Raw genomic sequence first — 10,243 nt, forward strand, 5'->3', positions numbered from 1 at the left:
TTTTTCCTTTAGTAGATTATTCTATGGGCAACACAGTGGTGTGCTGGTTAGCACTGATGTCTCATAGCAAGAAGGTCCTGGTTTCCCTGTGTCTGTGGGTCCTCTCCTGGTACTCTGGTTTCCTCCCACCATTCAAAGACATGGTCATTGATGATTCTAAATTGGCCATAAGCGTGAGTGTGAATGGTTGTGTGCCTCTCTGTGTACCTGTCCAGGGTGTACCTCGCCTCTCGCCCGGTGACAGCTGGGATAGGCCCCAGCAACCCCCGTGACCCTCTAGAGGACAGGAGACAGATATGGATTTTAGATTATGAGAATGTGATTATTCTGCTTATATGTTGATTGTTATTGCTGTTTCAGTACACTAAGCTCTCCCTCTCTGTGGCTCTCCCTCTTCTCACACTCCTTCAAGTTCTCCCTGGGAGCTGCTTACAGGTTGTCAAATTTCCTCTCTCCCCCATCCAAGCGGCGCGCAGCGTGAGCGGCAATCAGAGCTGAGCAATAAAAGAAACTGATAACAGGGAGATAATTAACGGCTCTGTGTTACGTATCAAACTGAGGGTGAATTGCTGCACCCTCATTATCGTCGTGCAAATGTGAACATACTGCCGCACATCCTGTGCTAATCTTTCACGAGCAGTTATCCTCGCACCCTGTATTTATCGCTTTAATAACATGCATCCGAAACTTTGCAGGGAAATACACATGGTTCGGTATTCTGCTCCTGTCTAGTGACTGTGTCCATGTTTTATGCCTTTTAACGGCTCGCATGTATTTATGAAAAGTCTCCATGAAACAGCTGGTACATTTGCATTGCAACTGGTGCATGTTTCTTATAAAGGGACCTAGCGACGCACTCACAAAGTCCAGTCTGCTCAGATAAGCTGATGAAGGAGGCATTACAGGGAGGAGAGGTGTAAAAGTTTGGGAATACATCGGATTGGTGGCATAATTAGACGCCCCCTAGTGCAGAATGAGCCATGAACACTTTTAAATTACTTTCCAGGAAATGATACACTCAAAAATACCATTGGAAATACTTAAAACACTAATTTGATAATGTTATATAATGGCGTATACTGCAAGACACAAAGCATATTAAAATTGAAAAGCGATTTCATGGGCATTCTGTTTTAACACGTTGCTTAGCATTGATTTGTTTCTAAAACTAGTTCTAGGATATATCCCATTTCACACTGATGCTAAGACTCAGAGGAAAAGACTTGTAGATGTTCTCTAACCTGTACAGTATTTAAGCTAATGCTAGCAGCTAGCCAGCCTAGCATAAAGAGTGTCAGATGGTAAACAAGTGCATGCTAGTAGTTTCATGGCTCATTAAAACTAGTTTGCATGTGTCTTCTAGTCTTAGTGGAAAGATTAACTCAGCAGTTTTATGTTTGCATTTAGATTTAAGGTGTCACACTGTACTATACCCTAGGAAATACCCTACATCACTCCGAGGCTGATGTGAGGTGATAGGAGTAGCTTCACTACTTGGATGAGTGGCAAAACATCTACACAAAAGTTGCAACCTTTCCAAACCTTAACCTGTTCAGTTGCTTTTTTTTCAACACTTTTTGGATATAAATAGTTTATTGAATGTTTTTTTTGTGAAGCTAAGTTGCTAGCTGCTAGCTTCACGCTAACATGTAGGTTTACGTGTCAATCCATTCCTGTTAAATCTCTGTTACCACAATAATCACAAACATCATCGGGGAGGCCTGTCCCATGCTACATACACATTCAGTGGCACTGATCTAAAATGAGAAATGTCACAATCGCAGTCTTACTCCCACTGTCATTCATGTTCTCACCACCCGCTAAACTAAACCACATTCCACCCCACACACACAGCCTAAAACAGCACAAGGAATGGTTACATCAGATCTCAAAATAAGCTGGCACACACATATTATATGAGTCATTAAAGAGAGGGATCGCAGATGTCAGTTAACAGTTTCTGTGGAAAAAAATATATCATTTACTGACATATTTATGAGACTCAAAAGAACTGTTTATTTTACATATTTTTCTAACGGATATTCCCTTTATGTGTACAAAACCCAAATGCTTCTAAAATGTTTTCCATCATAACAGGTGTAAGTGCTTCTTTTTCAAACTAAGCTTTGTCGTGGCAGTGGCATTCAAGATTTCTTTGTACTTTCAACTATAACTGAAAACTAAACCGAGAATGAGAGCATGTATTTCTCCTTACACACAGCTCTTAATTGTTTTTTAACTGACCTTGTCATTAATCGCCGGACTCAGGAGGTTTAAGGACTTGGCAAATCACTGGAATGCTTTTAAAAGGTCGTTAATGGGTCGGGGGAACATTATTTCAATTGATCTGCCATCGACATGGAGCTTATTGATCAGGCAATTAGGGAAATTGAAGAGATAAATGAAAAGATGAATGGTGCGGCAGTTCTTCCAGATCCTAACCAATCTGGGGTGGAGCTTGTCACACTCAGTGCTGTGTCTTAAACTATTCGCAGCCCACATGATACAGCCTGCGCAGCTCATTTACTGTGTGTGTTCTCCTGTCAATGTATGCACCATGTGTTACTATGCTGCCACCTAGTGATTTATTCCATTAAAAGAAATGATCAAGAAAATGAGGTTGGAGGGTGCGGGGAAGGGGCTCGGCATGCAGTGGAAAAAAGAGAGCGACTTAGATTATTGGAGACATGAAAAGCAGTGGTGAATTCAAACCACAAGCTCTTTGAGAGAATTAATTATTACGTGGAGTCTGCGATTTCCCCTTTGATGAGCGGGACGGCGCGTATCGGTTAATACTAATGAGTCATAAGATGGGAGGAGGGGTGAAAAAGAGAGATGTAGATCTGCGGAATAGGAAGTGAAAGAGAAGTGAGACAGGTCAGAGAGAGAGAGGCGAAGAGAAAGAGTGGCTTGCAATAACAGGAAATGGTGAGACAGAGATCAGAGGAGAAGGAGAAGTTTACCTCCAATGATACAGACCTTATTATAATCATTGACCGTTATTGGATAGAACCAAATTGTTGCAGAATATTTGGTAAATATAGAAATTTATTTAACTGATGGCACACCTACTATCTAACTGATTTTAAAAATTTCACTGTAAACTCTTTATGGGCCAAGGAACCATATATGGTAACTTCGGAACACATTTTAAATTGCGTCCCTGTGCCTCTCAGTGAGGTTTAGAAGCATGTGGTTTTCACTCAGCCAATCAGAGAAGATCATGGAAACATTCTAAGATCAAATCGGGGTCAGATGTGCTCAAAATCCACCTCTGCATGAACTCTGAGCATAACTGCTTTATTATGTACCATGAAGCAGTGTCCTAATGTTGTCTGACGTGCCAGAGTAAGTTCTTATCTTCTAATGGTCTAAATATATGTTTACATTTGTTTACCACGTAAGGGCAAGGAATCATACACAGTAAATTCATAAATCTTGATTTTCTCAATGAAAATGTAAAAAAAAGAAAGGTTTCACAAAAGTAAAACAGTTTTCTGCCATCCTACAATAACAAATTTAGAATTTCAGTGAGTGCACTGAACATATTCACACTAGATATATATAAAAAAATACAATACAAAAGCAAATCAGTAAATTCATGTAGTCATTGTTTGTTGCTTTGTGTTGGCTGGTGGAAGCTTGGGCGCAGGCCTTCAGTTGGCCTAGCTCAGCATGAAGCCTGGAAACTGTGCAGAGCAGGAGCTAACAGCAAGTTAGCCTAGCTTGACGCGAAGGATGGAAACAGAGCCGTAGCGTAGAGAATGACAACTGTGCTTTAATTAGGGGCCATCAGTCTATTCATTAGGCAGTCAACCTAAGCCTAAGTGAGCATAGAATATAGAAATGATGCATTCATTTCAGAGAAGTAGCCAAGAGTCAAATTAGACTAGCTTAGCATGAAGAATGGAAACTGAGCATTAAGTTCAGAGCACACTGAACTGAATAGCCCACTAGCCTAGCTTAGCATGCAGAACAGAAAGTGTTTTACATAGCCTATGAAGCAGGGCCCAGCCTAGCTTAGCATAAACACTTGAAGCTCTGCATTAACTATAGAGCAGGATCCAGTTAGCCTAAAGACAGAGGCCATGTAGTGCATAGTGAGCTGGAGCCAACTTCCAGCTAGCGTAGCTTAGCATAATGACAGAATTCATGCAGTAAATAGAGAGTAGGAGCCTACTGTCAGTGAGGGTATCTTAGCTTACAAAATGTGTAAGCAATTAACTGTTTTAAAGAGGCCTGTGTTCCAAAGAAAACACCTGTATGATAAAGCACGCTGTGAAAAGGCAGAAAAGGAGACAGGGAGAGATACAGTTTGAAGAAAGGTGAGCGCCCCCTCCCCTCTGTGATCTATTGAAGCTATAAATACCCCTGTGGAATACATAGATCAGGAACATTTGAGTCATCTGCCATTTGAAGTCTAGTCTAATGCAGCAGGTCTGCCTTCAATAGCTGTGTCACACGTCAAACTTTTAATAGCTCTGACGGATTACTACAAGCGTACATGGGGACAAACAATTGGGTTAACACTGTGGTTTCAAAGTCAGTAACAGTAGCTGCGGCGAAAACAAGAGAGTAGGAATGGACACAACCTGTAAACAGACAGACACTCGCAAGTGGAAAAACAAAGAGGCCATTGTGTGTTTGATTGGCTCGCCTCTTCACCATATTGGTTTCCATGAGAACACAAGACAGAGTGAGCGAACAGGTGGTAACCTCAAAGAGCACAGCAACACATCCTGTTAGCTTTTACAACCAGGCTTTATACACGCCGCGCAAACACAGAGCTGCTAATGAAGCAACACGCTGTGATGAGTTTACAAAAACACACCCACTACCACTATCTGTCTGTCACTGACACCAAGAAGCTATTTGTACGGCTCGCAACATGAGAAGAATAATTCTACTTGCTGTTGTAGTACTGATGGAAGCCAAAGATGGAGAACATCTCACCAGAGGGCTATTACTTTATATAAATTTTGGCTAACAAAACTGGTTAATACAAATTAAAACAAAAAGCGCCATCGTATAGCTTGGAGTATGGAAAAAAAAATCAAGTTTAAATCTAATGAAACACCAGCAAGAGCATTTTCTCCATTTTCTCACTTTCCTAGTAAGTATCTATTATTAAGTTAATATTATTACTAAGTAAAGGCAGGAGATTAATTGTGGACTATTTTAAACTATGCTGCACCTACCATGTTACAACAGTAGTAACAGCTCTTCTATAGTTTTGTTGATTAGATCTATCAAGCTGTCCAGATTCGGGTAAATATAGTGTACCTTCGTGCAACAATAACACTCAGTTCAGGAACAATACTGGTTCAAATGTTGACCCCTACATCCACCCCAACCTCCTCCTTATGTATAACTATATGACCTCATTGTTGACTACTCCCATTACCGGTGGGTGATCTTCCAAAGATCATTAAGCTCTAGCTAACATTGGAAAAACCCTCCGTAAAGTCACCCAGTGCATTTCTGATGCAAAGTTTTGAAGCTCAGCTTGGTGGCTCCAGCGGTTGCCATCTTGGCAGAAGTAGATGAGGTGGAGCGTGAGTGGAGCGGAGGTGGGTGGGCGACAGCTGGCAACCTGTTGCGTCAACAACTTGTCACTCAGTGGCCACACCCTTAATTCTACATCACTTCAAGTGTGAATACAATTTGAAGAGGTGAGTCAAATAAAACTTCACCACTTTGTACAGAGGTCTCAAATGGGGAAATGAGCTAAAGAGACCAAAGTTGTAAACATGTTTATTTCTGCTGTACATTTTTACATAAAGGTCTATAGGGATTGACCCACTTTTAATTGAGGAAGTTGTGCAATTCTTGGCCATAACATAGTAAGTTATCTTGGGATGTTATTGTAATTTGGTATATTTTTTATGACTCATGTATTTGATCCATGTAGTGCTTTATCCACATTAGATATACTGATTGCTGCGTCTTCATTATCCCTAGAAATGTGCAAAACCTGAATATCGCAATAAAACCCTGGAAAACCCTACATTTCGAAAAACCTCTCAAATATCACTAAAACATTCTTACGCTCTCATGAGGTGGTTTTTCAGATGTGTTGATATAAAAAATCATCGCAAAGGTGCAATGGAAGTGCAATTCCCTGTCACCGGCGTCACCAGAGATGATGCAGGGGGTCATGTGACTAGTTGATTTGAAGTCCATCTTCCTCAAAGTGAAGTCTTGACTGAGATTCTCTACGAGAGTTACAGCTCATTTACAAACACCTTTCAGTGGAAACACATACAAAGCGCAATTCTACTTCATCAAAATTTCAGAAATATCACTTTTATTTTGTGAAAAACTGTAATGGAAATGCAGCCAATGTTATCTTTGTTGTTTTATTTATTTTTTTTATTTAAATTTATTTATTTATTTTCTGATATATTGGTGAAAAAAAATCATTTTTCCTTCTTACTGATGTTTTTGTTTTAGTGAGATAATATGAAAGCTATGTCTTCTGCCTACACCTTTTTTTTTGGTTCTATTTAGCTGCATTTTTCTGTAATGTCTGTGGAAGTGGATGGTGTACCGAAAATAAAATGATCTAATAAAAATAATAAATAAGAATTTGCTTTATTTTTCCGCCCACCAAGTTGTTGTTTGGTTGTCATATCAGCAACTTTTGGTGAAACAGTCTTGGTACGTGCAAGTTTAATTAGCTACATTCAAAACTCTTTCAGCAAGAACACTATTCAACAAATGACACCATTTGCAAATGACAAAAATCAAATTGTTGCAAACGTGCTCCAAAGCTTTTATGCTTAAAAGGATGAGTCAAGCTTGGTGAGAAACTCCTGCATGCGAATCAAACCACAAAACTGGGTTCACGACTGCTACTGGGTTCACGACTGCTACTAAAGTAGAGATGGAACAGGAGGAGTGCTTGCGGCGGTGGTGTCAAGATAAGCAGGTGTTAACCTCAAAGAGCTGTGTTGGTTTACCAAACCTCTAATGGGTAAACTCATTTGCTAAATGGTTCAATAAATGGTAAGAGCCGAGCAGCAGCCACATCACTGGCACAACCAATGTAGGAAGCATCAACTGCATCACGTCGAAAACACAAACGCAGAAGCGACGGCATACTATATACAGTGAATTAAAATGCAAATTGGCTGCCGACACTGCCAAGAATACTGATGATTATAATAGATCAGGCACATCTCCCCTGTATGAACAAACTTGATCTGTTATGAAAATAAGGAGCATGCTGTTTCCCGTCTTCACTGCTTCATAAAGTCTTTATTACATTATGTACATATTGGTGCTGGATAATCTCAAATGAATGAAACAATGAACCAAATTAATCTCTCTGTCTGAGCTCTGATTTATTGTAAATATTTCTCTTACTTCATGGCTTTGTGAAAATGTGACAGTCTTGGTTTACTGGCTGACATTTATCTAAACGTCCAATCAATCAGACGTGTCGGTGGTTAAACAATCAGCTCCCAGACTATAATAACCGCTCTGAGCTGCAGGGAAACACAAGACAGGGCTCTTTTAAATATTTATTTACACAGTAATTCACTCCCTGATCATGAAACTGTAACCAAAGACCCCCAGAGTGTCAAAAAGAACTGTGTTTAGCACTGTTAATGCTGTTGACAGTGATAATAATGACGAGATTCAGGGAAAACACTTGGCTAAATGAAAAGTGAACAACGTCCCTGAAGCAGTTGCGGTTGAAGTGTCATGTGTACAAGCACTTGAGTAAATCTTTTAGAAAGCATGGACTGAAATTGGAGCGTCATGAGGATGCTTTGAATAAAGCCTCTGTGAATCTGAAAAAAAGTGTCATGCATGAGAAAAATCAGCAAAGGCTGGAAATGTTAGTGGGGAATTCCTGGGATGTTACACATCAAAGTCTGTTAACATGTCTTGTAGAGAAGAACTTGAAAGAAAAAAAATGTATAAAACCTTTTGTGGTTCCAGAGGCTGTTGAGTAAAGCCTGACAAATTGCCTCAAGTGATGTCACTTGACCAGATATCTATAGTCTGTACATGTGTCCTTGAGGCAAGGAGTTTTCATACAGTTCTGCTGCGTTCATCTCGACCCTTTGTGTGCTATTCTAAATCCTCTTTGCATGTGGAACACATGTGGCCTTTCAGTGTTGCTCAGAAAAGCCTACATAAAACGGCTGCTTCAAGACGACAGAGATATGACATCTTTCTGAAAGATTAGATTTGTTTAATGTACAAAAGGAAGTAGCATCAGATGCTCATCCAGTGCGTTAAAAGCAGACAAAATGTCCTTGTTTGGGCCTGTTGTGCTGCATCTGTCATTGTTGATGGACCAGTGAATTCTGGATTATACCAACAAATAAAAGAAAGACATCTCTCCCTGAGCTCAAGTTGTTCTACAGAAGAATGGTTCAAGAAGAGAGTCGAGTCAAAGTCCTGACCTTAATCCAATGAAAATATTGTGGAAGGACCTGAAGAAGCAGTTCATGTGAGGAAACCCACCATATGTGCTAACACTCTTCCAAGTCGCTTTAGACAGCTGATCAGCAGTTACCAGAAATGTTTAGTTGCTATTACCACTCCACAAACATTAAACCCCAAATACATACTTTTGCCACAAATAATTAATTTTCCTGAAGAGACAATTACAGAAATATATTACAGTATTTCAGTTACCTTTAACTGCCTTTAAGAAAAAATCCTGTGGTGAGAGACCGAGGCTGTAGCTGCATTGGACTTGAAAAAGGAGAAGGTCAGCAGTTACTGGTTACAAACTGCAAACAGACTGGTGGCACATTCACTCGTTCATTCATTCAAGTTTTTTTTAATGCTTTTACAGACAGCGGCTCCCAAGGAAACCTACGGAGTTTTCCATAGATGGAACAATGTCAGAAAGTTTTACTTCTCACATGGACAAAGGTGGGCTCCAAAATAACAAATACAAACAACCAGGACTAACAGAAAGTGGTGTAATATTGGTGTCTTTGCATGCTTTTTATACCTACACAACCACTTTGAAATGGCAACCCCCATAAGCTTAACTTAACTAACTTAGGGTTATTTGTTAATATACACAGGAGAGGATGTATTTCCCCAGTTGACAACAATTACAATCACTACTGGCTGGATTATATATCCTCACTTCAAACTGGAATACCCAAGGAGAGCCAGACTCTTTAACGTCAGCCATTAAAAGAAGTGCTGCAAAAAAGAAAAAAAGAAAAAAAAGAAAAATGAATTTCAGTGAAGACAAAACGTGGCATGTTTTACAAGACAGTCTGAATAATCAAAAAGAAAAATGAAAACGCAAGAGCCTTCAGAATACAAGCAAACAAAACAGTTGCTGAATTTAAATATGTTAAACTATCAGACCACAATAAAAAAAAGTCCCACGATGGAATAAATTCATATGAATTTTCAAACATTACGTTCTGGAGTATGGGTTGTGTGCTTGAAATGAAAATCTTCAGCACTGTCCAACTCTGAGCAACGCAGCAGTAGGTGTGCTGTATGGCTGGTGCGTCCGCGTTATGTAACCGTGGACAGTGGGGGTGACTGTGTAGGTGTGCGTGTTTGTGCATTTCACACACAAAGCTTAGGGGAGTGAGAAAGCTCGATAATTAAAGCAGAACGACAATAGCTCACATACTGCATCCACCACAGGAACAGCTGGCCTGTTACGCAAGCAACAACTGTCTTCTTATTGGTGTGTGTGTGCGTGTGTGTGTAGGAGCATGAAGTGACTGGAGGAAGTGACTGACAGAAACGTGTGCGAGATCACACTTTCCCACACACAAACGCACAAACCGGTAAACAGTTGAATAGGGGAGAAGGTGGAGCGGGAGAGAGGGAAACAGATGGAAATAGAGAGAAAAGGAGGACAAAAGATTAAAATTACATGACGGATGTTGGAGATTATTATTTCTGTCCATATTACTGGGTGGGATCATATCTTTCAGAGGAAGACTCCATCTGTTATGAAGCAAGTAAACGACTTTATTTCCAATTTAAAAAAATGGAAGTAGCTTCTTAACCACTCTGCACCACTTCACAAAATAACCAGAGCTCTGCAGGTTTTGACTTGTCGCAGCAGTAGGTAAAGCACAGCTGTATAAATGACGCCCCTCCCTTCTTACCTGGAGCCATTTCCCGTCTCCTGTTTTGTGTTTCTTGGGTGCTTGGCTTAATTGCAGGAGTGGAGTCTGGTGTGTCTGAGCCAGAGCAGAGCTTCAGCAGCTGCAGAGCATCACAATCAAGCCAGTGA

The sequence above is a fragment of the Mugil cephalus genome, chromosome 1 (genome assembly GCF_022458985.1).
Source record: "Mugil cephalus isolate CIBA_MC_2020 chromosome 1, CIBA_Mcephalus_1.1, whole genome shotgun sequence".
NCBI lineage: Eukaryota > Metazoa > Chordata > Actinopteri > Mugiliformes > Mugilidae > Mugil > Mugil cephalus.